We start from the raw sequence: 26,206 nt of genomic DNA, 5'->3' as shown, positions 1-26,206 counted from the left end.
CCTGCCTTAAAATGACAGGGCGGGCCGTGTACTGGATACACCACAAGAGAAATAAATTTATCAGGTAAGCATAAATTATGTTTTCTCTTGTAAGGTGTATCCAGTCCACGGATCATCCATTACTTGTGGGATACCAATACCAAAGCTAAAGTACACGGATGAAGGGAGGGACAAGGCAGGTACTTAAACGGAAGGTACCGCTGCCTGTAAAACCTTTCTCCCAAAAATAGCCTCTGAAGAAGCAAAAGTATCAAATTTATAGAATTTTGAAAAGGTATGAAGCGAAGACCAAGTCGCCGCCTTGCAAATCTGTTCAACAGAAGCCTCATTTTTAAAGGCCCATGTGGAAGCCACAGCTCTAGTAGAATGAGCTGTAATCCTTTCAGGAGGCTGCTGGCCAGCAGTCTCATAAGCTAAGCGGATTATGCTTCTTAGTCAAAACGAAAGAGAAGTTGCCGAAGCCCTTTGGCCTCTCCTCTGTCCAGAGTAGACAACAAACAAAGCAGATGTTTGACGAAAATCTTTAGTAGCTTTTAAGTAATACTTTAAAGCACGAACAACGTCAAGATTGTGTAATAGACATTCCTTCTTTGAAGAAGGATTAGGACACAATGACGGAACAACAATCTCCTGATTGATATTCTTATTAGCTACCACCTTAGGTAAAAACCCAGGTTTGGTACGCAAAACTACCTTATATGCATGGAAGATCAGATAAGGGGAATCACATTGTAAGGCAGATAACTCGGAAACTCTACGAGCCGAGGAAATAGCTACCAAAAATAGAACTTTCCAAGATAAAAGTTTGATATCTATGGAATGAATAGGTTCAAACGGAACCCCTTGAAGAACTTTAAGAACAAAATTTAAACTCCATGGTGGAGCAACAGGTTTAAACACAGGCTTGATTCTAACTAAAGCCTGACAAAATGCCTGAACGTCTGGAACATCCGCCAGACGCTTGTGCAAAAGAATAGACAGAGCAGAAATCTGTCCCTTTAAGGAACTAGCTGACAATCCTTTTTCCAAACCTTCTTGGAGAAAAGATAATATCCTGGGAATCATGACTTTACTCCATGAGTAACCCTTGGATTCACACCAATAAAGATTTTTACGATATATCTTATGATAGATTTTCCTGGTGACAGGCTTTCGTGCCTGAATTAAGGTATCAATGACTGACTCAGAGAAGCCACGCTTTGATAAAATCAAGCGTTCAATCTCCAGGCAGTCAGTCTCAGAGAAATTAGATTTGGATGGTTGAAAGGACCCTGAAGTAGAAGGTCCTGTCTCAGCGGCAGAGTCCATGGTGGAAAGGATGACATGTCCACCAGATCTGCATACCAAGTCCTGCGTGGCCACGCAGATGCTATCAAGATCACCAATGCTCTCTCCTGCTTGATTTTGGCAATCAGGCGAGGGAGCAGAGGAAATGGTGGAAACACATAAGCCAGGTTGAAAGACAAAGGTGCTGCTAGAGCATCTATCAGCGCCGCCTTGGGATCCCTGGACCTGGAACCGCAACAAAGAAGTTTGGCGTTCTGGCGAGACACCATGAGATCCAGTTCTGGTTTGCCCCAACAATGAATCAATTGTGCAAACACCTCCGGATGGAGTTCCCACTACCCCGGATGAAAAGTCTGATGACTTAGAAAATCCGCCTCCCAGTTCTCCACACCTGGGATATGGATAGCTGATAGGTGGCAAGACTGAATCTCTGCCCAGCAAATTATCTTTGAGACTTCTAACATCGCTAGGGAACTCCTTGTTCCCCTTTGATGGTTGATGTTGTCCGACTGAAATCTGATGAACCTCATTGTCGCTAGCTGAGGCCAAGCTTGAAGAGCATTGAAAATCGCTCTTAGTTCTAGAATGTTTATTGGAAGGAGTGTCTCCTCCTGAGTCCACGATCCCTAAGCCTTCAGGGAGTTCCAGACTGCCCCCAGCCTAGAAGGCTGGCATCTGTCATTACAATTGTCCAATCTGGCCTGCAAAAGGTCATACCTTTGGACAGATGGACCCGAGATAGCCACCAGAGAAGAGAATCCCTGGTCTCTTGATCCAGATTTAGTAGAGGGGACAAATCTGTGTAATCCCCATTCCCCTGACTGAGCATGCATAGTTGCAGCAGTCTGAGATGTAGGCGTGCAAACGGCACTATGTCCATTGCAGCTACCATTAAGCCGATTACTTCCATGCACTGAGCCACCGAAGGGCGAGAAGTGGAATAAAGAACATGGCAGGAATTTAGAAGTTTTGATAACCTGGACTCTGTCAGGTAAATCCTCATTTCTACAGAATCTATTAGAGTTCCCAGAAAGGAAACTCTTGTGAGAGGGGAAAGAGAACTCTTTCCTTCATTCACCTTCCACCCATGCAACCTCAGAAATGCCAGAACTATGTCCGTATGAGACTTGGCAATTTGGAAATTTGACGCCTGTATCAGAATGTCGTCTAAATAAGGGGCCACTGCTATGCCCCGCTGTTACACCTGAAACAAGTTTCTTGGTTTGAGGTGAATAGTATTTGTTGCTCTTTTGATAATATCCCTCTAATATATTTAACTTGATATAGAGGAATATATCAGTGAGCAAATTATTATAGATGGTAGGAAAATGTGAAATTTCAGTAACTAGGCTGAACCTTTAAATGACTCGATGAGTATAATATATAAGTTCAGAAACTCAAGCAATAATAAAGTCAAGATTTAGGCTTCAGAGAATATTATTGGCAGAAAAATATATGTTCAAACTGTTTCCAAAACAAACATCCGTCTTCACACACTCACACAACAGATTCAGTGATCGATAGCAACAATGTCGCAATTACATAGAAATAACCGGTTCAGGTAAACATGGAATGGATGCAATGGATATGAAATGATACAAGATGAAAGTCTCTTACCGCAGACAGCGGTCCGAAGTAGCTGTTTTGGTGCGGTAGCAGCAGTGAGGTGTGCGAGTGTGACTCACTTCCGGATACGGCTTGGCGTGGATGAGCGCTGGTACGCTGAGAGTGAGAATGATCCGTTAAGCTCAGTAACAGATGACAGGTGCACAATGAAAGTGCAAAAGCAAACGAGATTGGAAAAACTTTAGTGATACGCAGTATCAGAGATTGACCTGAAAGGTAACAGGATTCGTCTAAGGTAACACAGGTTGTGATACCTCTATGACAGAAAACAACAATTCTCAGGCAATGAATGTGTGTTGAAAGCGAGGTTAAATAGGGTGGAGAGGATAATGGGAGGATATACCTTAAAGGGATATCACACCCGCGGTCTTAGGACCACCAGAAGTGACCCCAGAACCTTTGTAAAGATTCTTGGGGCTGTAGCCAACCCAAAGGGAAGAGCTACAAACTGGTAATGCCTGTTCAGGAAGGCGAACCTGAGAAACTGATGATGATCTTTGTGTATCGGAATGTGAAGATAAGCATCCTTTAAATCCACTGTAGTCATGTATTGACCCTCCTGGATCATAGGTAGGATGGTACGAATAGTCTCCATCTTGAATGATGGAACTCTGAGGAATTTGTTTAAGATCTTGAGATCTAATATTGGCCTCTTTTTTGGGAACCACAAACAGATTTGAGTAAAATCCCTGTCCTTGTTCCTCCCTTGGAACTGGATAGATCACTCCCATAACTAGGAAGTCTTGAACACAGTGTAAGAATGCCTCTCTCTTTATCTGGTTTGCAGATAATTGTGAAAGGTGAAATCTCCCTTTTGGAGGGGAAGCTCTGAAGTCCAGAAGATATTCCTGGGATACAATTTCCAACGCCCAGGGATCCTGGACATCTCTTGCCCAAGCCGGGGCGAAGAGCAAAAGTCTGCCCCCTACTAGATCCGTTTACCGGATAGGGGGCTGATCCTTCATGCTGTCTTAGAGGCAGCAGCAGGCTTTTTGACCTGCTTACCTTTGTTCCAGGTCTGGTTAGGTCTCCAGACCGACTTGGACTGGGCAAAAGTTCCCTCTTGTTTTGCATTAGAGGAAGTTGATGCCGCACTTGCCTTGAAGTTTCGAAAGGCACGAAAATTAGACTGTTTGGCCCTTGATTTGGACCTATCCTGAGGAAGGGCATGACCTTTTCCACCAGTGATATCAGAAACGATCTCCTTCAAATCAGGCCCGAATAGGGTTTGCCCCTTGAAGGGAATGCTAAGCAGCTTAGACTTTGAAGTAACGTCAGCTGACCATGATTTAAGCCATAGCGCCCTGTGTGCCTGAATAGCAAAACCGGAATTCTTAGCTGTTAGTTTAGTCAAATGAACAATGGCATCAGAAACAAAAGAATTGGCTAGCTTAAGTGCTCTAAGCTTATCAAGTATGTCATCCAATGGGGTCTCTACCTGTAAAGCCTCTTCCAGAGACTCAAACCAGAAGGCTGCAGCAGCAGTGACTGGGGCAATGCATGCAAGGGGCTGTAGAATAAAACCTTGTTGAATAAACATTTTTTTAAGGTAACCCTCTAACTTTTTATCCATTGGATCTGAGAAAGGACAACTGTCCTCGACAGGGATAGTAGTACGCTTAGCTAGGGTAGAAATTGCTCTCTCCACCTTAGGGACTGTCTGCCATAAGTCCAATGTGGTGGCATCTATCGGAAACATTTTCTTAAAAATAGGAGGGGGAGAGAATGGCATATCTGGTCTATCCCATTCCTTTTTAATAATTCCTGTAAACCTTTTAGGTATTGGAAAAACATCAGTGCACACCGGCACTGCATAGTATTTATCCAATCTACACAATTTTTCCGGCACTGCAATTGTATCACAGTCATTCAGAGCAGCTAAAACCTCCCTGAGCAATACACGGAGGTGTTCAAGCTTAAATTTAAATGTTGACATATCAGAATCAGGTTGAATCCTCTTCCCTGAGTCAGAAACATCACCCACAGAAAGAAGCTCTCCTTCCTCAGCTTCTGCATATTGTGAGGGAGTATCAGACATAGCTACTAAAGCGTCAGTATGCTCTGTATTTCTTCTAACTCCAGAGCTATCTAGCTTTCCTCGTAACCCAGGTAGTCTGGATAATACCGCTGACAGTGTATTATCCATGACTGCCGCCATGCCTTGTAAAGTAAACGCCATGGGCACACTAGATGTACTTGGCGCCATTTGAGCGTGAGTCCCTTGAGCGGGAGTCAAAGGGTCTGACACGTGGGGTGAGTTGGTCGGCATAACTTCCCCCTCGTCAGATTCCTCTGGTGATAAATTTTTTAAAGACAGAATATGGTCTTTATTACTTAAAGTGAAATCAGTACATTGGTACACATTCTAAGAGAGGGTTCCACCATGGCTTCTAAACATAATGAACAAGGAGTTTCCTCTATGTCAGACATGTTTAAACAGACTAGCAAGACCAGCAAGCTTGGAAAACACTTTAAATCAAGTTAACAAGCAAAAAATAAAAACGGTACTGTGCCTTTAAGAAAAATAAAAAAGGTCAGAATTTGAAAAACAGTGAAAAAAAGCAGTAAATCAAACGAAATTTTTACAGTGTGTATAATAGGCTAACAGAGCATTGCACCCACTTGCAAATGGATGATTAACCCCTTAGTTCAAAAAAAGGATCAAAAAAACGATATAGACGTTTTTTTACCAGTCACAACAAACTGCCACAGCTCTGCTGTGGCCCTACCTTCCCAAACAAACGACTTTGGAAGGCCTAAGAGACCTTTAGAGAGGTCCTATAGCATTCAGGGGACTCCTGGAGAAAGCTGGATGTCTCAGTCTGTAAAAGTTACTGCACAATAAAGCGCTAAATTAGGCCCTTCCCACTCATGTCTAAACAGTGGAAAGCCTAAGGAAACTGTTTCTAGGCAAATTTAAGCCATGTGGAAAAAAACTAGTCCCCAATAAAGTTTTATCACCAAAGCATATATAAAAACGTTTAAACATTGCCAGCAAACGTTTTTTATTTGGAAAACTATAAGAGTATTACCTCTGCAAGTAAGCATGATACCAGTCGCTATTAAATCACTGTATTCAGGCTTACCTTACATAAATTTGGTATCAGCAGCATTTTCTAGCATTTACATCTCTAGAAAAAATTATTAATTGCACATACCTCATAGCAGGATAACCTGCACGCCATTCCCCAGCTGAAGTTACCTCTCTCTTCAGTTATGTGTGAGAACAGCAATGGACCTTAGTTACAACCTGCTAAGATCATAGAGATCACAGGCAGATTCTTCTTCTATTTTCTGCCTGGGACAAAAATAGTACAACTCCGGTACCATTTAAAAATAACAAACTTTTGATTGAAGAAAAAAACAACTACTTTTCACCACTTCTCTCTTACTACTTCCATGCTTGTTGAGAGTTGCAAGAGAAGAGAATGACTGGATATGGCAGTTAGGGGAGGAGCTATATAGACAGCTCTGCTGTGGGTGATCCTCTTGCAACTTCCTGTTGGGAAGGAGAATATTCCCACAAGTAATGGATGATCCGTGGACTGGATACAACTTACAAGAGAAATGGGCTGGCATCTAAACTTACATTCTTGCTTTTCAAATAAAGATACCAAGAGAATGAAGACACTTTGATAATAGGAGTAAATTAGAAAGTTGCTTAAAATTGCATACTCTATCTGAATCACGAAAGAAAACATTTGGGTTCAGTGTCCCTTTAAGCTCCTCTGAGCAGGTCTCCAGCTTGATCGCGTCACCCCGCCCATGTGTAGCCACGTCATATGTGCCTGTAACTGCAGAGGGGGGCCGTGATCAGCACCAAAATGAACACCTCCCCCAGATGCTGACATGTGATGTATCTGTTACATGAAATGAAACATCTACAGTTAAAGGGTTCAACAACATTCCAATTTACTTCCTTCTATTATCAAATTTGCTTTAGTTTCTTGGTAAATCTAGGTAGCTTTGGAGCGTGCACAGGTCTATAGCAGTCTATGGCAGCAGTGCTTGTAACTATGTATAGCATTGTTTTAAACAATGTTGCAAACAATGCTGTCAGATGGCTTAAGACACACGCACCCTCCTGAGATCAAATAGGATTAATCTTTAACAAAAAGATACCAAGAGAACTAAAAATTGATAATAGAGGTAAAATGAAAAGTTTTTTTAAAATCCATACTCTCTCCAATCCATTTAAGTTTAATTTTAACTTAACAGTCCCATTAAGGGCCATATTGCAAGTGAAGCACAAAATTGCGTTGTCACAAGCGGGATATTTGCACTCTACTTGTAATAGTATTTGAAGTGGGCTGCAATGGCTGATTGGAACAGCCAATAGAATGCGAGCTCAATCTGATTGGCTGATTGGATCAGCCAATCGGATTGAACTTGAATCTGATTGGCTGATTCCATCAGCCAATCAGATGTTTCCTACCTTAATTCCGATTGGCTGATAGAATCCTATCCGCCAATCGGAATTCGAGGGACGCCATCTTGGATGACGTCCCTTAAAGGAGCCTTCATTCTGTGTTAGGACATCGGAAGAAGAGGATGGATCCGCGCCGGAGGTCTTGAAGATGGAGCCGCTTGTCGTCAGATGGATGAAGATAGAAGATGCCACTTGGATGAAGATGTTTGCCGGTCCGGATCTCCTCTTCTGCCCGGATAGGATGAAGACTTTGGAGCCTCTTCTGGACTTCTTCTTGCCGGATAGGATGAAGACTTCGGGACCCTCTGGAGGACCGATCGGTGATACCTGGCGTGGTGAAGACAAGGTAGGAAGATCTTCAGGGGCTTAGTGTTAGGTTTATTTAAGGGGGGTTTGGATTAGATTAGGGGTATGTGGGTGGTGGGTTGTAATGTTAGGGGGTGGTATTGTGTTTTTTTTTACAGGCAAAAGAGCTGATTTCTTTGGGGCATGCCCTTCAAAAGGCCCTTTTAAGGGCTGGTAAGGTAAAAGAGCTTTTCAATTTTAATTTTAGAATAGGGTAGGGCATTTTTTTATTTTGGGGGGCTTTGTTATTTTATTAGGGGGCTTAGAGTAGGTGTAATTAGTTTAAAATTGTTGTAATATTTTTATTATGTTTGTAAATTATTTTTTTATTTTTTGTAACTTAGCTTTTTTTATTTTTTGTACTTTAGTTAGTTTATTTAATTGTATTTATTTGTAGGTATTTTATGTAATTAATTTATTGATAGTGTAGTGTTAGGTTTAATTGTAGATAATTTTAGGTATTTTATTTAATTAATTTATTGATAGTGTAGTGTTAGGTTTAATTGTAACTTAGGTTAGGATTTATTTTACAGGTAATTTTGTAATTATTTTAACTAGGTAGCTATTAAATATTTATTAACTATTTAAAAGCTATTGTACCTGATTAAAATAAATACAAAGTTGCCTGTAAAATAAATATTAATCCTAAAATAGCTACAATATAATTATTATTTATATTGTAGCTATATTAGGGTTTATTTTACAGGTAAGTATTTAGCTTTAAATAGGAATAATTTATTTAATAAGAGTTAATTTATTTTGTTAGATTTAAATTATATTTAACTTAGGGGGGTGTTAGGGTTCGGGTTAGAGTTAGCTTTAGGGGTTAATACATTTATTATTGTAGCGGTGAGGTCCGGTCGGCAGATTAGGGGTTAATTATTGTAGGTAGCTGGCGGCGACGTTGTGGGGGGCAGATTAGGGGTTAATAAATATAATATAGGGGTCGGCGGTGTTAGGGGCAGCAGATTAGGGGTACATAGGTATAATGTAGGTTGCAGCGGTGTACAGAACGGCAGATTAGGGGTTAAAAAAAAAATATGCAGGCGTCAGCGATAGCGGGGGTGGCAGATTAGGGGTTAATAAGTGTAAGGTTAGGGGTGTTTAGACTCGGGGTGCATGTTAGGGTGTTAGGTGCAGACATAGGAAGTGTTTCCCCATAGAAAACAATGGGGCTGTGTTAGGAGCTGAACGCTGCTTTTTTGCAGGTGTTAGGTTTTTTTTCAGCTCAAACTGCCCCATTGTTTCCTATGGGGGAATTGTGCACGAGCACGTTTTTGAAGCTGGCCGCGTCCGTAAGCACCGCTGGTATTGAGAGTTGCAGTGGCGGTAAATTATGCTCTACGCTCCTTTTTTAGAGCCTAACGCAGCCATTCTGTGAACTCTAAATACCAGCGGTATTTAAAAGGTGCAGGGAAAAATAACCCAGCATTAGCTATGCGGGTTGTTACTGACAAAACTCTAAATCTAGCCGTTAGTATAGATGATTCTCTTCCTTGTATCTATAAGGCAACATAAAATATTTTATGTGACGTTCTAGTACTTTTTGTTAAGACCACGTCACTTTTTTGGCAAAATATTACTATCTTGTATTATATTAGATACTCTGGACATACATCGGTGCTATTTAGCAATTCTGTAAATTTGCCTTTTTAACACAATTTCCCCACTGTGTAGCTTTAACTAGGTATTTGGTTGGGTGTTGTGTACTTACAATAAAACTCGAAATTTGTCACAAAAGTTCTGAGATAATAATATATATATGTACATGTGATCTTTTCATAGTATTCGGTTCAGAAACTTGTTTTGTTTTATTTATGTGCCTTAAAAATAATGTGTGTTTAACACTATGAGGCATATTTAACAAATGTCTGTCAGACCTGATCCGACAGTGCGGATCAGGTCCGACAGACATCGCTGAATGCGGAGAGCAATACGCTCTCTGCAGTCAGCATTGCACCAGTAGCTCACAAGAGCTGCTGGTGCAATGCCGCCCCCTGCAGACTCGCGGCGGATCGTACTCGATCGGGTTGATTTCCGGCGATTCCTGTCCGCCTCAGCAGAGCAGGCGGACAGGGTTATGGACCGCTGCCTCATAACTGGTGCTTTTGGCGAGCCTGCAGGCTCGCCAGAAACACAGGGCCTCAAGCTCCATACGGAGCTTGATAGATGGGTCCCTATGTATGTTAGGCCATTAAAACCATAAATTGTTTTCTACAATATGTATACAATTACAGCTGTTGTGCATATAATTGTAATTAAGAGTATCCAATAGAATTCTAGTACTGCTTTTAAATATTGGTGTTTTTTTCAGCAAGCTTATGTCTAAGATTAAGGCCATAGGCCGAAACATGTCAGACGCTTTCTACTAAATTCTGTCATGCTTTTATATTGACCATTAAAGTTGGACTTTTTATTTCAAGGCATTGGAGGCTTTTTTCCTTTTTAACTGATATATGATATATGATATCTGATACTGTAAAATGCAGCACTCCTCAAACCTGATTTTCACTGTAAAAATATATTAATTGATTGAGTTGTTTGCAGAACAAATCTGACATGTATGGAGCAATGTTGTTTTTTTGTTTTGCACCAAATTTAAATTAGTAATTGGTCCCGGTTGGTTATATGCAGAGTATAAAACCTGAAAACACATTCCCTGCATTCCATTTGGAAGGAAACAAGCCTTTGATGACCCCACTTGAGTGATAAGTTTGATGGGTCTTGGGGGCAGCTTCCGGACCTGACTCACTATCATGCGGAGAGGGCTGCAGTGTGATGACTGGGTGGGTGGAGTCACCCCACGAGTGAGGAACGTAGGGGCGTAGCGAGCATTACTAAGCACACCTGCTGTCTTGTAAAAGTTACGCCCAGTCTCTGTATCCAGCCCTGCACAAAATCATTTTTTTATCCTCCACAGTCAGTCAGTGCAGTGACCGGGGGCAAGTGCCGCCCCTCATAATCTGCCGCCCTAGGCCTAGGCCTTAATATGCCCCTGCATCAAGTAGATATTCCAGATCCCTTGTGGTCTGTAAATCCTCTGTAGTCTACTGACTAATATCTTTTTAATTTTTAGAATTAGAACTAAGTTTGGAGCTCTTTTGCATATTTTGTATATAAATAACTCTTTAAAGAAACAATGTACTGCCTAGTACTAACACTGAAGAACATAAGTCTTGGTTGTGATAGTTCTTTAGTTAAGTGTTGCCACATGTGGTCTTCCAGTGAATTTTATTTGGCCTTCATTTTTCCTTATTCTTGAGATACTCACCATCAGTTCTGTGTGTGTATGTAAATGTATACAAGTGGCACGCAAATTAGCGCTCTTGCTCGAGCATTAATTGCGCTAGAAGTAAGCTTTTTGTGATCTTCAGGATGCACTCTTATTATGAGCTTTAAGTAAACTGTTTTTGCTTGTGCGTTAACCGACAAGTGTAAAAAGCCGAACTTACAATATTACAAACTTACAAAGTGTAAAAAGCCGAACTTACAAAAAAAGTGGAAAAAAACCTTATACCCCCACTCTCATGCAAACCCAATTGCATATTCTTTAAGGTCTAAACCCCCTATTCCGTCCTCCAAACTGTAATGCTTATCTAAATAAATAAGACAACACACACCATTATTGGGAGAAAGAACCGGTCACGGTCCACGTTTATTAAATAAACGCTTTAACTAGTGCCTAAGCGTTACTCTAATTACGCTTATGCACTTAATCAACCTAATCAAAACTTGGCAACAAGTTCGTAATGAATCAACGTTGGCAGCATCTCTCCCTATCCTAGCCCCTACTAGCAGATGGTCAAGGCCCCTTCCGATACCTGCAGCGTGACACCCGGCTGACATGCCCAATGGCATTCAGAGAGAGTTGTGATGGTGAGAGATCTTCGGCCCACATTCGCAAGGGAGGGGACCCCCAGACCGGCGCCTGTCGGGCATAACTCCTCCCTTTTTTTTGGACCGTCACTCTTCTCTCCTTGTGCCCGCACCCCAGGGCATTGACCACCCGCCTGCTGAGGCATATCCAACCAACCCGGTAAGGTGACCCCTGCCAACAGAATCGTACAACCCAACTGCCAGGGGTGGATGGCTATATTAAAGACTCGGTCTTACTGCAGGTTAGCTCAATTAAACCTACCCCTGCCGAGTCGGCTTACCCTACTCAGCCGCTTCTTTGCCGCCATTATCTTCTTCCATGGGACGGGTGGGCGGGAAAACCTTCTCTTTGAAGTCTGGAAACCAAAAGAGGCTGAATTCACTGCTGCAGGACCCTATAAAGGTAAGAACAGACACCGCCTCTCCAAATGCAACATTGTAACAAAACATAGCTTAGCATTTCTCCAGACTTCAAGTTGGTAATCCCTTAATGTTGTTACTGGCCCACTAGAGGGCCTTCCACTATCATAAGGTCTAAACCCCCTATTCCGTCCTCCAAACTGTAATGCTTATCTAAATAAATAAGACAACACACACCATTATTGGGAGAAAGAACCGGTCACGGTCCACGTTTATTAAATAAACGCTTTAACTAGTGCCTAAGCGTTACTCTAATTACGCTTATGCACTTAATCAACCTAATCAAAACTTGGCAACAAGTTCGTAATGAATCAACGTTGGCGGCATCTCTCCCTATCCTAGCCCCTACTAGCAGATGGTCAAGGCCCCTTCCGATACCTGCAGCGTGACACCCGGCTGACACGCCCAATGGCACTCAGAGAGAGTTGTGATGGTGAGAGATCTTCGGCGCACATTCGCGAGGGAGGGGACCCCCAGAACGGCGCCTGTCGGGCATAACCCCTCCCTTCTTTTTGGACCGTCACTCTTCTCTCCTTGTGCCCGCACCCCAGGGCATTGACCACCCGCCACAAGAGCCAGGCGAACTCTTGCCGCCAAACAAAACCAACAGGCACCTATAACTCAAACACTTCAATAACAGTAACAATAATAACAATAACAACAGCAATCACATAACCATATTTCTGAACTTTATACAATAACCCTCAATAAGGCTCCCCTGATGTCCTTTAGAAAGATATCCAGCCCAACGTCCGTCAGGTGGACACCATCAGGCCTAAATAGGTCCTTTTTGTCGGCCGTTATAGTTTCGTGCCTGATCACGAAACCCCCCAAGCCCGTGACCGTCCTTCCCATCTCCCTGTTCACCTTTTTGCGCACGTTATACGCGGCCTTCTGAGTGACAATGTGTCTCCAATGCAGTCTAGCAACCACATTCGACCACCCCACAGTCACCTCCTTCAACCAAGTGTGCACCCAATGCACATCTGCTGACATCCTTTTGATCAGGTCCAATGCGGGAAGTGCCCCCAAATCATTCCCCCCGAGGTGCAGCACTAAAATGTTAGGCCGCCCCCACCGTCTGTGCGCATCCTGCAAGAGCGCCGGCAAATCAGCCCACAACAATCCCCTGCGCCCTAACCACCGGAAGCTTGCCTTGGACGTTGGGAATCCAAGCTGCTGTCCCTCCGGTGACCGCAGCGCCCTGATGTGAGCCCAGTGGACGTATGAATGCCCTACAATCCACACGCGAACTGTCGGGGCTTTCTCATTTACAACACCTGTTAAAACAGACTACCATCATGAACTCACCCGCCAAATTTGACCCCAATAAAGAACCCCAGCCCCCAGACTCCCAGCCCAGAACTGCTACTAATTCTGCCCCTCTGTCGGTCTAATGTATGTCCTATATTGTGTAGACTTCCATCTACCGAGACGTTTAATCTCCGCTGCTGGGAGGCACTTCTGCGCCGCGCTGGTTGCTGCGCCTATTCTAAATGTGGAATGTGGAGCAATCCTTTTAGGGTCCAACCCCGCTTTCACAGTCGCCTTAGCGAGCACCCTACGGAATTGGAATGTGGACAAAGCTGACCCGTCCTCATGTACAATGAACAGCTCACCTCCCGCCGGTCGCGCAGACAGGTATTGTTCAACGCAACTGACCGGACAGCTGTCAACGCAATCCTGCTTTGTAAGTGGCAACCACGCTCCTCTGCCTTCCTGGTCAGTTTTCGACCTTGGCACGAACAATAGAAGGCCCCCGTCCGTCACCCGGACGTGCTCCAACCGTACACCCCCTGAGCCTTTCACCTTGGAAGAAGCCACGAGCTCCCCCACTCGTAGAGCTCCCGCAAATGCCACAGCAAAAGCTGCCCTAAACAACAGCCTCTCGTATTCAGATTTACACACAAAAGCCACGCTCAAGGCTAACCGCCTCAGCCTGTCCTGTGTTATTGGCTCCCTTCGGTCCTTCGGCCGGGGAGCCACCCTTCCCCACCCTTTCAACACCTTCCTAACCAGAAAGGCTCCAGAGTGGTTGGCGTGACCTAGAGCTTTGTTAAAAAATGCAACAGCCGACAGTCTCCCAGCTGCACCAGCCCTACTGACCCCGTCACGCCTCAGCTGCGCCAACCAATCTAAAGTCTGCACCCTAGTACCTGCACGCCCCTTTGTACCTGCATGCCCCTTTGTAGGCAGAAAGCTTCCCAGCTGCTCCAGTGGCTCCTGTATGCCGACCACGTACTGGGCGCCAAAGATGCCTTAACTAACGGTAAGATGCTTGCCCAATCTTCAATAACTGCCAAAGAAAAATTGGGCACGTTAGACCCTCAACCGCCGCCATGGGAGCTGCTTCCCTAAACTGCCCCCATTTAAATCGAGAGAGTGCATCCGCAATATCGTTATGCACTCCCGGGACGTGTTTGGCGGGGGAAGTGAATGTTACGCTGTAAGCAGCGCAACACCAAGTGCCTCAGATAGCACACTACTGCTGGTGATGACGCGGACAACCTGTTAATGGCGTACACCACACTCATGTTGTCTGTCCAGAACACCACCGACCTATTGGCTAACTTCTCTCCCCAGATTTCAATAGCCACAACGATGGGGAATAGCTCTAACAAAGTCAGATTTTTGACGTAACCTGATGCCACCCACTCCCGTGGCCACGGAGCTGCGCTCCATTCCCCATTCAAATATGCCCCATAACCAAAACCGCCCGCTGCGTCCGTGAACAGGTTCGGCAAATGGTTCGGTACCGACGGCTGTCTCCATAAGCACACCCCGTTAAAGCTCTGAAGGAAATGATCCCAGACCGCCAGGTCTTCATTCACCTCAGATGTGACGAGTACTCATTTGGTGTGGCCAGTAGGGCCCTTCAGCAGGCCCTCCAACCGACGGTTAAAAATCCGTCCCATAGGTATAACTCTCCCCGCGAAATTCAGCAAACCCAGCAAGGACGGTACATCCCTGACAGTGACCTTGTCCCTGCTGCATGCTGCCCATACCGCCGACCGCATACGCGTCACCTTCTCCATTGGTAACCTGCATATCTCCAGCACCGTGTCTATTTCAATTCCCAAGAAAGTCAGACATGTGCACGGGCCCTGTGTTTTATCGTCCGCAAGCGGGATGCCAAAACGCTTCATCAGATCCTGCATAACGCCCATGAGCTGTTCACACTCTGTCGAACCTGCTCTCCCTACCAATAAGAAATCATCAAGGTAGTGGGCCAATGCTCCAAGCCCTGAAGCCTTGTATACCACCCAATGGAGGAAAGAGCTGAAGCATTCAAACAGCGAGCAAGACAGGGAGCACCCCATCGGCAAGCAACGATCCACATAATATGCACCCTCAAACTTCATGCCCATCAGTCTGAAGGCCGAGGGATGCAAGGGCAGCAGCTGAAATGCTGAATCGATGTCCAGTTTCGCTAAGAGCGCGCCTGAACCGCATGCCCGAACAACGTCCAGCGCTTTATCAAATGATTGATAATGTACCGAACTTATCTTGGGATCGATTGCATCATTGACCGAACTCCCCTTCGGAAAGGACAGGTGGTGTATAAAACCTGAACTTCCCTTCCTCCTTTTTTGGTACGACCCCCAATGGCGAGATCACAAGATCACCCAGTGGGCGATCCGCGAATGGGCCAGAGACCCTGCCCAATGCGACTTCCTTAGCCAATTTTTCCCTCACTACATGCGGGAATTCGTAGGCTGTTTTGAGGTTCCTGTGCACTGACGAACCCCTAACCATACCAGTAATTGGAATGTGAAACCCCCCTTCCAACCCTGACCTGAGCAATTTTGCCGCCTCCCGGTCAGGGTAGTTAGCCAGCCATATCAGCATGGCCGACAACCTAAGCGGGGTTGGGGCCCTTGACCGTAACTCCAGACTTAGGAGCCGGTTTGATCTGACCTTGCTCTCTCCTTTTTCCACACTCAGCTCCTGGGTGTGGTCCCGCGCAGAATTTGCATATGTGACGAAAGGAGCAGTTACTCCCCCTGTCACACTGCTTATCTTGGAATTTCCAACATTCCCTACCCCGTCTACCGAGCCGGGCACCCTGGCATTGCTGCGTCTGGCGTGCCGCCACCGGGGAGGGTGAACCTCCCTCCAGCCCCAGTTTAGACCACAGGTGCATGTCCTGAGTGCCAAAATGCAGCAAAGGGTTACCCACCATCTTTCTCCTGAAGGCTATGTCGTACTCCCGCCATGCGCCTTCCTTAAACCTCATGTGTATATCCTCCACTGTTTCCTGGTACTTAAACAGGTTGTGCCCCTGTTAGGGCCACCTGTCTACTTAGCACGCGGCCAAGACACGGAAGCATTTAAGCCATTCCTCGTATGTCTCCGCCCTACGCACCCTCTTAGGGCCAGACCCATCGGCCGCCCTCTCTTTCACCCTATAAGCATCCAGGGAGAGGTCAAACACGTTAATGTATTTACCCTCCTGAATCTTCTTTACGACCTTCTGCTTCAGATGTCCGTAAAGTGAGTGTACTAATCAGGGGTAAGTATCCCTTGCGCTGCTACCTTACGGGGCACCGGGGCCATAGAGCCCCCCGGTCCCTGTGACCCTTGAACCTCCATTGCCTGGCTTTTGACCCCTGCCCTGTCCTTAGCCTGCGCAGTCGCCATCTTCTTTATCCATCTGAACATTCTGCGCTGTCCCTTTCCCACTAGGCCTAGATCCTCCCCACTGTCAGAACCTGACCCACTTGTGGAAGACCCCGTGTCAGTGTGCATACTGTCATGTGCATTGCACTCACCATCTCCTGTCGTCTCTGCTCCTGCTGGCCCCTGCTGTGTTGCACCCTGCTGACTGTTGCTGGGCCCTGCCACCACCATGGTGCTATTGGATCCCGCATCCATTCGTGCTGTCGACTGTTCCGGCACCTGCTGGGACAAAACAACTTGGGGAGTACTCCGGTCTACAGGCGGTGCATCAACAGAAGCACCCATCCTCTCCCCCCCTTCTCTCTCGCCCCCGCGCATGCCCAAAGCTCTAGCCACAGCACTCCTAATAGCCTGTTCCTGCCGTGCCACCTCCTGGGCGTGATCACTAAACCCAGGCAGGGGCCTAGCATCGTGAACCTCACGCAGTGCAGCTTCTACTGCCCTTCTAATCGTGTCCTCATTCACTCCTCTTTGTATGTGTGCCATATCATACTGCCTGTCACGCTCCATATCACCCTGTCTCCAACGTTCACCAGTCACAACCTGGCTTGACTGCTGATAACCATGCGTTATCCCCGCATGGGTCCACCCCCCATGCTGACCATACCCTGCTTGAGAACCATGTGGCAGACCTGACCTATACATTGACCTATCATCTCGCTCTATAGGCCCCGTTCGGCCCCTCATCCCACCTTCATCCATACGTGCCACCACTCGCGCCTCATTTGCCAAAATCCCCATATGTCCTCTATATGTGCCCCTCTCACTTGCAACCGCAAACTCCTGGGGCCTCTGCCCAACACGTACATTCAATTCCGCCTGCGCCTGTGCGCTAGTGCTAGGCCTCACATCTTGTCTCACTCTCACCTCAGGATCCCTCCGCACCTGACCGGGATTCACCCCTGCTTACACATGCGCACCAGCCCTTGGCCTGTCAGATATCCCCACATCTGCATCTGCGCCACACAACTGCCGCGCCACGCTCGGACCCGCCACCTCTGCTGCGCGAGGTAAGTGCCCCCTCTCACACACCACGGGCCCCGCTGCTGCCCCTCCCGCGACCGGTAGTCTCCCCAAGTTACCTGTGGAGCTCCGGTCGCGTGAGGGTGTCTCTTCCGGCTCCTTCCTGCTCCCAAGATGGCGGCCACTACTCTCCTCCTCCTCAGAAGAAGAAATCTCGGAGGAGGAGTTCTCGCGTGAGCCGCCATCAGAGGGAGCCGTTACCGCTGCGCACTCTGCAATAGGCCGCACTCCCCCTACCTCACCGCCGGCCACCACAACGGCCCCCGAGCCCTGCGCAGGGGCCACCGCGGCTCTCCCTGATAAGGACTGCGCTAAGGCCAGGACCGCCGCCATGGCTTCCGGCGGCAAGGCCGCAAACTGGCTAATGATGCCTGGTTCCAGTGAGCCCTGCGTACCCTGTGATGCCTCGTGGCTGCTGGGCCCACCTAGATTCTCTCTACCTGACCTCTGGGCCTGCACAACCAAATTGGGCGATCCCTCTAGGGCCCCCTCCCCCTGGGCCTGCAAACAAGGGCCTCCATCCCCCAACCCACTCCCTTTCTTCCCTTTCCCCTTATTGAAACGCCTGGCTGGTGGGGACTTTTGGGGTGTGGGGGGTACCAAATCATCAGACTCAGGTTCCTGTCTTTGCTTTGAAGGTCCCTTCTTCTTGGCAGACAGCTCCACCACCTCCCTGTAACGTTTGGGAGGCACAGATTTCCTTCTGGATCTCTCCATGCTCTACTCTTTGCAGCAAAACTTCAAAACCTTCTCCTTGAAGACTGAAAACCGAAAGAGGCTGAATTCACTGCTGCAGGACCCTATAAAGGTAAGAACAGACACCACCTCTCCAAATGCAACATTGTAACAAAACATAGCTTAGCATTTCTCCAGACTTCAAGTTGGTAATCCCTTAATGTTGTTACTGGCCCACTAGAGGGCCTTCCACTATCAATTTGTGCTAACCCAACATGAAAATATGAATATTTCACATTCCAATGTTCTCCACTTAAAATATTGTGTTCAATTTATTCCTAAGTAAATATTTATACATATATCTGATAAGACACATTCTTATCTCCTTTCTCTTACCATCTTTCTTCTCCTTGCAGCTGGGGATGCCTCCACCCTCTGTATCCCTCTGCTCACTACTCCAAATGACACCTCATAAACCTTGCCCACATAACCCTCTTGACCGTATTAACTGTAATTAGCTCACATCTGTTCAGGACCTATTCATTTTACAATCACTTAAAGGGACAGTAAAGTCAAAACTAAACTTTCATGATTCAGATAGGGCATGCAATTTTAAACAACTTTCCAATTTACTTTTATCATCAAATTTGCTTTGTTCCCTTGGTGGTATTTTTGAAAAGCTAAACCTAGCTAGACTCAAACTGATTTCTAAACCGTTGAAAACCGCCTCTTAGCTGAGAGCATTTTGAAAGTTTTTCACAGTTAGACAGTGTTAGTTCATGTGTGTCATATAGATAACATTGTGCTCACCCCCGTGAAGTTATTTAGGAGTCTTCACTGATTGACTACACTGCATGTCTGTCAAAAGCACTTAGATAAGGAGGCTGTCTGCAGAGGCTTAGATACAGGGTAATCACAGAGGCAAAAAGTATATTAATATAACTGTTTTGGTCTATCTTTTTAAATAAGAAAATTTTTGGTATAGACTGTCCCTTTAAAGTGAATGTAAATTTTGATGCTAAAGTGCCGGGTTTTTAAAAATTCAATTAAAAACAGGGGCACTTTAATTCATCAAAATTTGCATTTCACTTATGTTGTGAAAATACTTACCTTTTAATCCTGACAGCCGATCCAGCTTCCTCCAGTCATCGCAAGCCATTTCTGATGTCAGAAATGATAGATAGGTCATCCTCCAATCACCCCTTCCCCCCCCCCCCCCGGGAAATCAGTGTCTGATTCAATGCCATGATTGGAGGAAGCCGGATTCCTCATTTTAGACCCAGGAAGAGGCTTTGTGACGGGTGGAGGAAGCTGGAGCTGCTGTTAAGATTAAAAGGTAAGTATTTTTTCACAACACGAGTGAAATGTATATTTTGATGAATTAAAGTGCCATTTTTAAAAAATGGCACTTTAGCATAAAAATTTACATTCACTTTATGTTTAAATCATTTTTATTGAAAAACTTTCATTCATGCAACAACAGAGCAAGTGTTATATGTCTACAGGCATCATCAAATACAACATATACAATTGTCACTATCAGTTGCCATCAGCTAATACATCTATAAGCTCTCTATATTCCATCTTATGTGCTCTTCACCCTTTTACATTGCCGTGTTGGTTAGTCCCAGAAAGTCCATAGTTGAGTGGGTGGTCTCTGTTGTTGCATTACAAAGCGTAAGATAACTTACATCAACTTTTTGTGGTTTTCTTTTCTCTACTAACAAGCTAATAACCAAAACAAACTGAAACAGTTATAAAATAAGTGTCCGGATGCCGGGAAGTGGTTTACCTGTCTTAAATTCCTATAATGCCTCACAAGTCCCTAGTTGTTGCTCCTTTTAGTCCTATCTAGCCTTCTAAGTAGACCAGTTAAAGCCATCTCTAAGTATCCAATAATACCATACTTCATTATTTTTATCTTTTGTGTTTAGCGACCAAGCTGCACATTCATACATGTTATATGTGTGTTGAATTTTATTTTTGATTTTTGGCCAGGTGGGTGTACCCACCTTCCAATATTTGGCTATACAGGTTCGTACTATCGTGCATAGGATTCTAATAAAGGCATTTATTGGCTTATTATATTTTTTTATTCTTTCATGTAGTAGTGCCTGTGTGATGTTGAGGTGAATTTGTTGATCTAATAGGTAGCTTAACATGGAGGAGAGCGTTTTCCACATGGTTTGGACCTCTGTGCAGTCCCATAACATGTGTCTGTAAGTTCCCACTTCCCCACACCCTCTATAGCATTGTCTAGAGTTGTTTTGTGACATATATGAGGTTCTAGTTGGTGTTAGGTACCATCTGAATGTTGTCTTCAGACTATTTTCTCTCAAGTCTGCACTTAGCAATCCCTTCGTAGCTGTATTAAATACCTCGTACCATGTGTCTAAGTCTACCGTCTTTTCTATGTCTGCTTCCCATTTGAGCATTAGTGTGGTTTTAGTCTTAGATCTTGCTTTCTGAATACCTAAGTATATTATAGAAATAGCATGTTTCGGTCTCCCCTGTGAATTGCTAAGTCCCTCCAATATTGATTTATTTTTGTAATTTGTTTTTCTGAGGTATGCCCGTAGAGACGAAGTTACCTGCAAATACAAGTACCAATGAATTTTTATAGGGGCCAGTTTCTCCTGAATTTGGGTGAAAGTCATTACCTTATTCTGAACCAGCAAATCTGCCACACGATATAGTCCTTTGTTTTCCCATTTAGCTACTTCCCTCTGTGACTCCCCGTGTAGTAGGTATCGAATAGGTTGCAATGTTGACCCCACTGGGCATAGTCCCTTTTTGTGCGCTAACTCTAACCAGATATATTGTGTGCACTGACTGGCCAGCGAAAGGCAGGTATCTGTTCTGTGAGTAGTAGTTTTACATTCCCACAATATAGCGTCAGTTTTACTCCACTTTCCCATGTCGGATTCTAGCTGTGTCCAAAGAGCCTTATGTTTAGATCTGAGTATTAGTGTGTCTTGGGCTAATCTAGAGGCCTTAAAGTAGTCAATTAAGTTCGGCACACCCAGTCCTCCCAGGCTCCTATGTTTCGTCATAGTTTTGCTAGCTATTCTGGCATTCTTTTTACCCCTAATAAATGTTAAAATGTCTAACTGTAGCCTCTCTATATCAGAATATATAATTTTTATGGGAAGGGCCCTGAATAGATAAAGCAGGCGGGGCAGTATCGTCATCTTTACCGCTGACATCCTTCCCATCCAGGAGAAGTTAAATTTTTTCCACTTCTGCATGTCTTGTCTTATGAACTTATATAGCGGAAGATAATTGGCTTTGTATAGTTGGTGTATCTGCGGAGTTAATTTTACCCCTAAATATGTTAATGTCTGTTTTGTCTGTTTTAGTTCAAAGTTGATATCTAGTAACTTCTTTGTATGTTGGGGGATCTCTATTGGTATGATTTCGCATTTATCTAAATTGATTCGATATCCTGAGAGTGTTGAAAAGTCAGCAATTATCGAATAGAGATTGGGCAGAGAGAGAAGAGGCTTGGTCAAAGTGACTAACACATCGTCTGCAAACAGATTTAATTTGTATTCAATGTCTCCTATTTTGACTCCTGAGATGCCTGGCGTAGCCCTAATCTTCACTGCTAATGGTTCGATGCATAGCGCAAACAGCAAGGGTGACAGTGGGCACCCCTGCCTTGTGCCATTTAAAATAGGGAAAGTGTCAGATCTATATCCATTTGAGGAAACCTCTGCCGTCGGGCCAGTATATATTGCTTCTATCGCCTCAACAAAGGGACCCCCAAAGTTCATTCTGGCTAAAGTTTTCCTCATATAGCCCCAGTCCACCCTGTCAAACGCCTTCTCCGCATCCAGATACAGGAGCAGAGAAGGCGTTTTTGTCTCATTTAAGTAATGTATAGTATTTATCAAGCGTCTAATGTTGTCCGGGGCTTCCCTATCTTTTATGAAGCCTACCTGGTCTTTGTGTATTAGTTTGGGCAGTATGTGTGTGAGTCTATTAGCCAAAATTTTAGTGAAGATCTTCAAATCTTGATTTATTAAAGATATGGGTTGGTAGCTGGCGCATTTCTTTGGGTCTTTGCCTGGTTTAGGTATGACTATTATTTTTGCTTGGAGCAATTCAGGGGGAACTGGGTTACCTTCCAATATGTAATTGCAAAATTTAGTTAGATGGGGAACTAGGCATTCTCTGAATAGTTTGTAGTATTCACCGGGAAAGCCATCTGGTCCTGCAGCCTTTCCCGGTTTTAAGGCTCTGATTGCTAGAACCACCTCCAATTTTGTTATGGGTTTGTTCAAATCATCTCTATCTTCCTCCGTCAATTTTTCTAGGGGGGTAGATCCCAAAAAAATCTTGTGTGAGTTTCTCCACTTCCGGAGAATGTTTAACTTTTTGGCCATTATAAAGTTCTGCATAAAATTCCCCAAATGTGTTAACTATCTCTTGGGGATGGGTGGTGTTAGTGCCATCTTTTTTTTCGATTAATGCTATATTGGCTGCTCGAAATCTCTCTCTGATCTTATGGGCCAAATACCTATCCGGCTTGTTGGCGTATATAAAGTATTGAGATTTCAGTCTCATTATGGCTCTGGTGGCTTGTTTTTCTGTTATGTATTGCCTTTCCCTGGATAAGTGCCCCCCTAATTACTGCCTTGTGAGCCGCCCATACCTGAATTGGGTTGTCTGTCGTCCCTGAGTTTATTTCCCAGTAGTCAGTGAGATGTTGCAAGGTTTTGGAATGTATTTCTGGGTTTTTATTTAGTACGGGGTCATAGGTCCACGACCTAATTCTATGAGGGTCACTCAAACCTTTCAAGCTAAGCTCCACTATAGAGTGATCCGACCACACACATGGAGAAATAGAAGTGGAAATTAACAATGGTTGCAGTATTTGGCTAGTGTATATATAATCTAAACGAGAGTAGGTATTGTGTGCCGCTGAATAAAATGTGGTTTCATTTGTGTCGCCATTTAAGGTAATCCATGTGTCAAGTAGGGAGTGGGAGCCCAGCGAGTTATGTATAGATTTAATGATACCGCTGTGCCTCTGGAGTTTGTTTGACCCAAGTGTCTTATTTGGGTTACCCTGAGTTGTCATGGGAATGTTGAAGTCTCCTGCTAGAATTATTCTGGTCTGCGACCATTGTGTCAGAAGGTGTGAGAGACTTTAAAAAAATAAGTGTTGTTTTTCATTGGGTGCATAAACATTACACAAGACAGTGTCCACATTGTCTAGTTGGCCCTTTAAAATTATATATCTGCCTTCTACATCGGTGATAGTGGATTCGTGTACAAAATTTATTGTGGATTGAATTAATATCGATACCCCTCTTTTTTTTGTTCCTACTGTGGCATGGTAATGTGTTGAATATTTTTTAGTCCAATAATAAGGGAGGAGTGGTTCAACCAAGTGTGTCTCCTGTAAAAATAGTATGTTGGCTCTAAGTGTATTGTACTGTTTAAAGGCCAGTCGTCTCTTGACATCTGTATTTAAACCCCTTACATTATGGGAGATAATCCGCAGCTCACCTGCCATATCCCACCTGGTTTAAATTGTCTAACTTACCTCGCATCAATACAGCCCCAACACCCACGTCACCCTTCTTGGCTCTACTGTTTTCTAAGTTGCATTTTTTCTCCATATATTCTTGGGAGTCTAACATTGGGGGCTTTCCACTCCCGGCATCCTTAAACACATAATAAGATAAATAACATTCAAACATAACATCATAACTTGTAACCCAAGGAGTGCGTCCCATAAATCTCTTCCTACCCAGCAAGATATTAACTGAGGCTAAAAGAAAGATGGCCGAGGCTGAAAGAAAAGGGAGGAAAAAGGTTAGGTAGTAAGAGGAGGGGAGAGGTGATAGAGTAACAAAAGGAATGAAGAAGAGGAAAATTAATGAAAATCAGAAAAAAGTTACTGGAGGTGTTGCTCCAGCAACACTGGCTTGAAAAGTTCTCAAGTGCTGATACGTGATATTCAAGCTAAGTTGTTCCCATTCACTGTAGCCCGGTAGCTTCTTCCCACAACAAAAAATGGGAGAGGGGGGAATTATCCCCAGTGACCATATCTTAGTTTAAGTCTCATCAGTCCATCTTTGTTTTCCAAGTCCTTATCAAGTAGGTCTGAGTATATACTGATCTGCTGTTTAGGAATCGTCTAGGTCTTCATTGAAGTTTGTTTTTCCTGTAAGAGAGGGATCTCCTAAGTTCTTTGTTGGTTTGCGGCAGGGGTCTCATGTTTTCTGTTTTTTCCTATTTGACTTGGACCATTGCGCTTTTGACAGCTGTTCCACTACTTTCTGTGAATGAGTTGACTGTGTAGAGGATGGAAGCTGGGGAGCTTCTAATCCTAGAATGGTACAGACTTCAGGTATGTCCATTGGTTCTTTGATGGTTATCGTTTTGGAGTCTTTGGTAATATAAAGTGCAAAGGGAAAGCCCCATTTATAGGGGATTTGATGTTTCCGCAAGAGCTGTGTAAGTGGTCTCATGGAGCCTCTTCGCTGTAGAGTCCTGATACCAAGATCTTGATAGAATTGTATTATGTTTCCTTGGAACTTGAACGTGGGGTTTTTTCGGGCTGCTTGCAGGACCTTATCTTTGTCTTGAAACAGTGCCATCCTGATTATAATGTCTCTGGGAGGCATACCATCTTTAGGTCTAGGTTTGAGGGCTCTGTGTGCTCTTTCAATGCCCATGTTGAATTCTGCTTTCTCCGCCATCACTTGATGAAAAAGTTGGGCTATATAGGTGAGGAGATCTTTGTTTTGGATAGCCTCTGGCACCCCTTTCAGTCTAATATTATTTCTCCTACTCCTATTTTCCAGGTCTTCTATTTTCTCCTGGATCTCATTTAGCTCTTGATGGTGGGCAGCAACCGACTGAGTGACATTAGTAATATCTTCCACTAGCGTGTCAGTGTGTTCCTCTAAGGAGTCAATGCGGCCTCCTAGCTCCGTTATTTCTGTTTTAATATCTGCTAGGCTGTTAGTCATTGCCGTATGCATATTATCAATTTTATTCCATAATCTTTCGAAGTTTGATGTGATAGCTTGTTTAGAGACCAAGTCTCTCAGATCCCCTTTTGTAACTGGGGCCAGGTCTTCATCTGTCACTGTAGGCTCCATATTTGATTCCTCTTGTACTTCTAGATCTGGCTCTGTTAAAAGGTTCGGTTTTATGTTCTGTGATGTTTTGAAAAAAGCGTTTACTGTGACTGTTTTGGGTGTTTTATCTCCCTTAATCAATCTTCTAGTAGACATTATAGTAGTGTCCTTGTATATATCTGGTACTGCAGCCTCTACACGTGGTAGCTTGTACTAAGGGGTCAAGTATGTCTCTATTTATCAGATCTCGTTGCTGTGTTTCTACCCCTTGACATTAAGATAATAATTGTTCCCTGTGGCTGTATAGTTTATTGTCTCTTGTTCTCTTTGATTGTCTATGCTAGAAGTAACCGAAGTCACAGGCTGCTCCTAATTGCGGTTATAGGCAGATATTGGAGTTCAATTTATCCCCTTGTTTCCCCTCTGTGATATTTTATTTGAAGTATGGCTCCGCTGTTATTTTATGACATCCATATGTGAACTGTTAATATGCTTTCTGCATGGTCTCACCTTAGCTTCTGTGTCTTTATTTCTACAGCTTCTGTAGGGCCGGCGCCATCTTGGTAACTCTGTTTGAGCCCTGCGGCCTCCATCCACAATGCTGCCGATCCTCTCACCATCTACCACTCCTCGCAAGGAGCTCTTGATCCTCAGCCGCTTGTTGCTGTATATTCCACCGGATTCTGCTTTCTCCTGTCATCCGGTGAGTCTGTAATGGATCCGGTGCGGCCCTATACTTCTATGG

This window comes from Bombina bombina, chromosome 6 (assembly GCF_027579735.1).
Source record: "Bombina bombina isolate aBomBom1 chromosome 6, aBomBom1.pri, whole genome shotgun sequence".
Lineage (NCBI taxonomy): Eukaryota > Metazoa > Chordata > Amphibia > Anura > Bombinatoridae > Bombina > Bombina bombina.
This window is presented reverse-complemented; position numbering follows the sequence as displayed.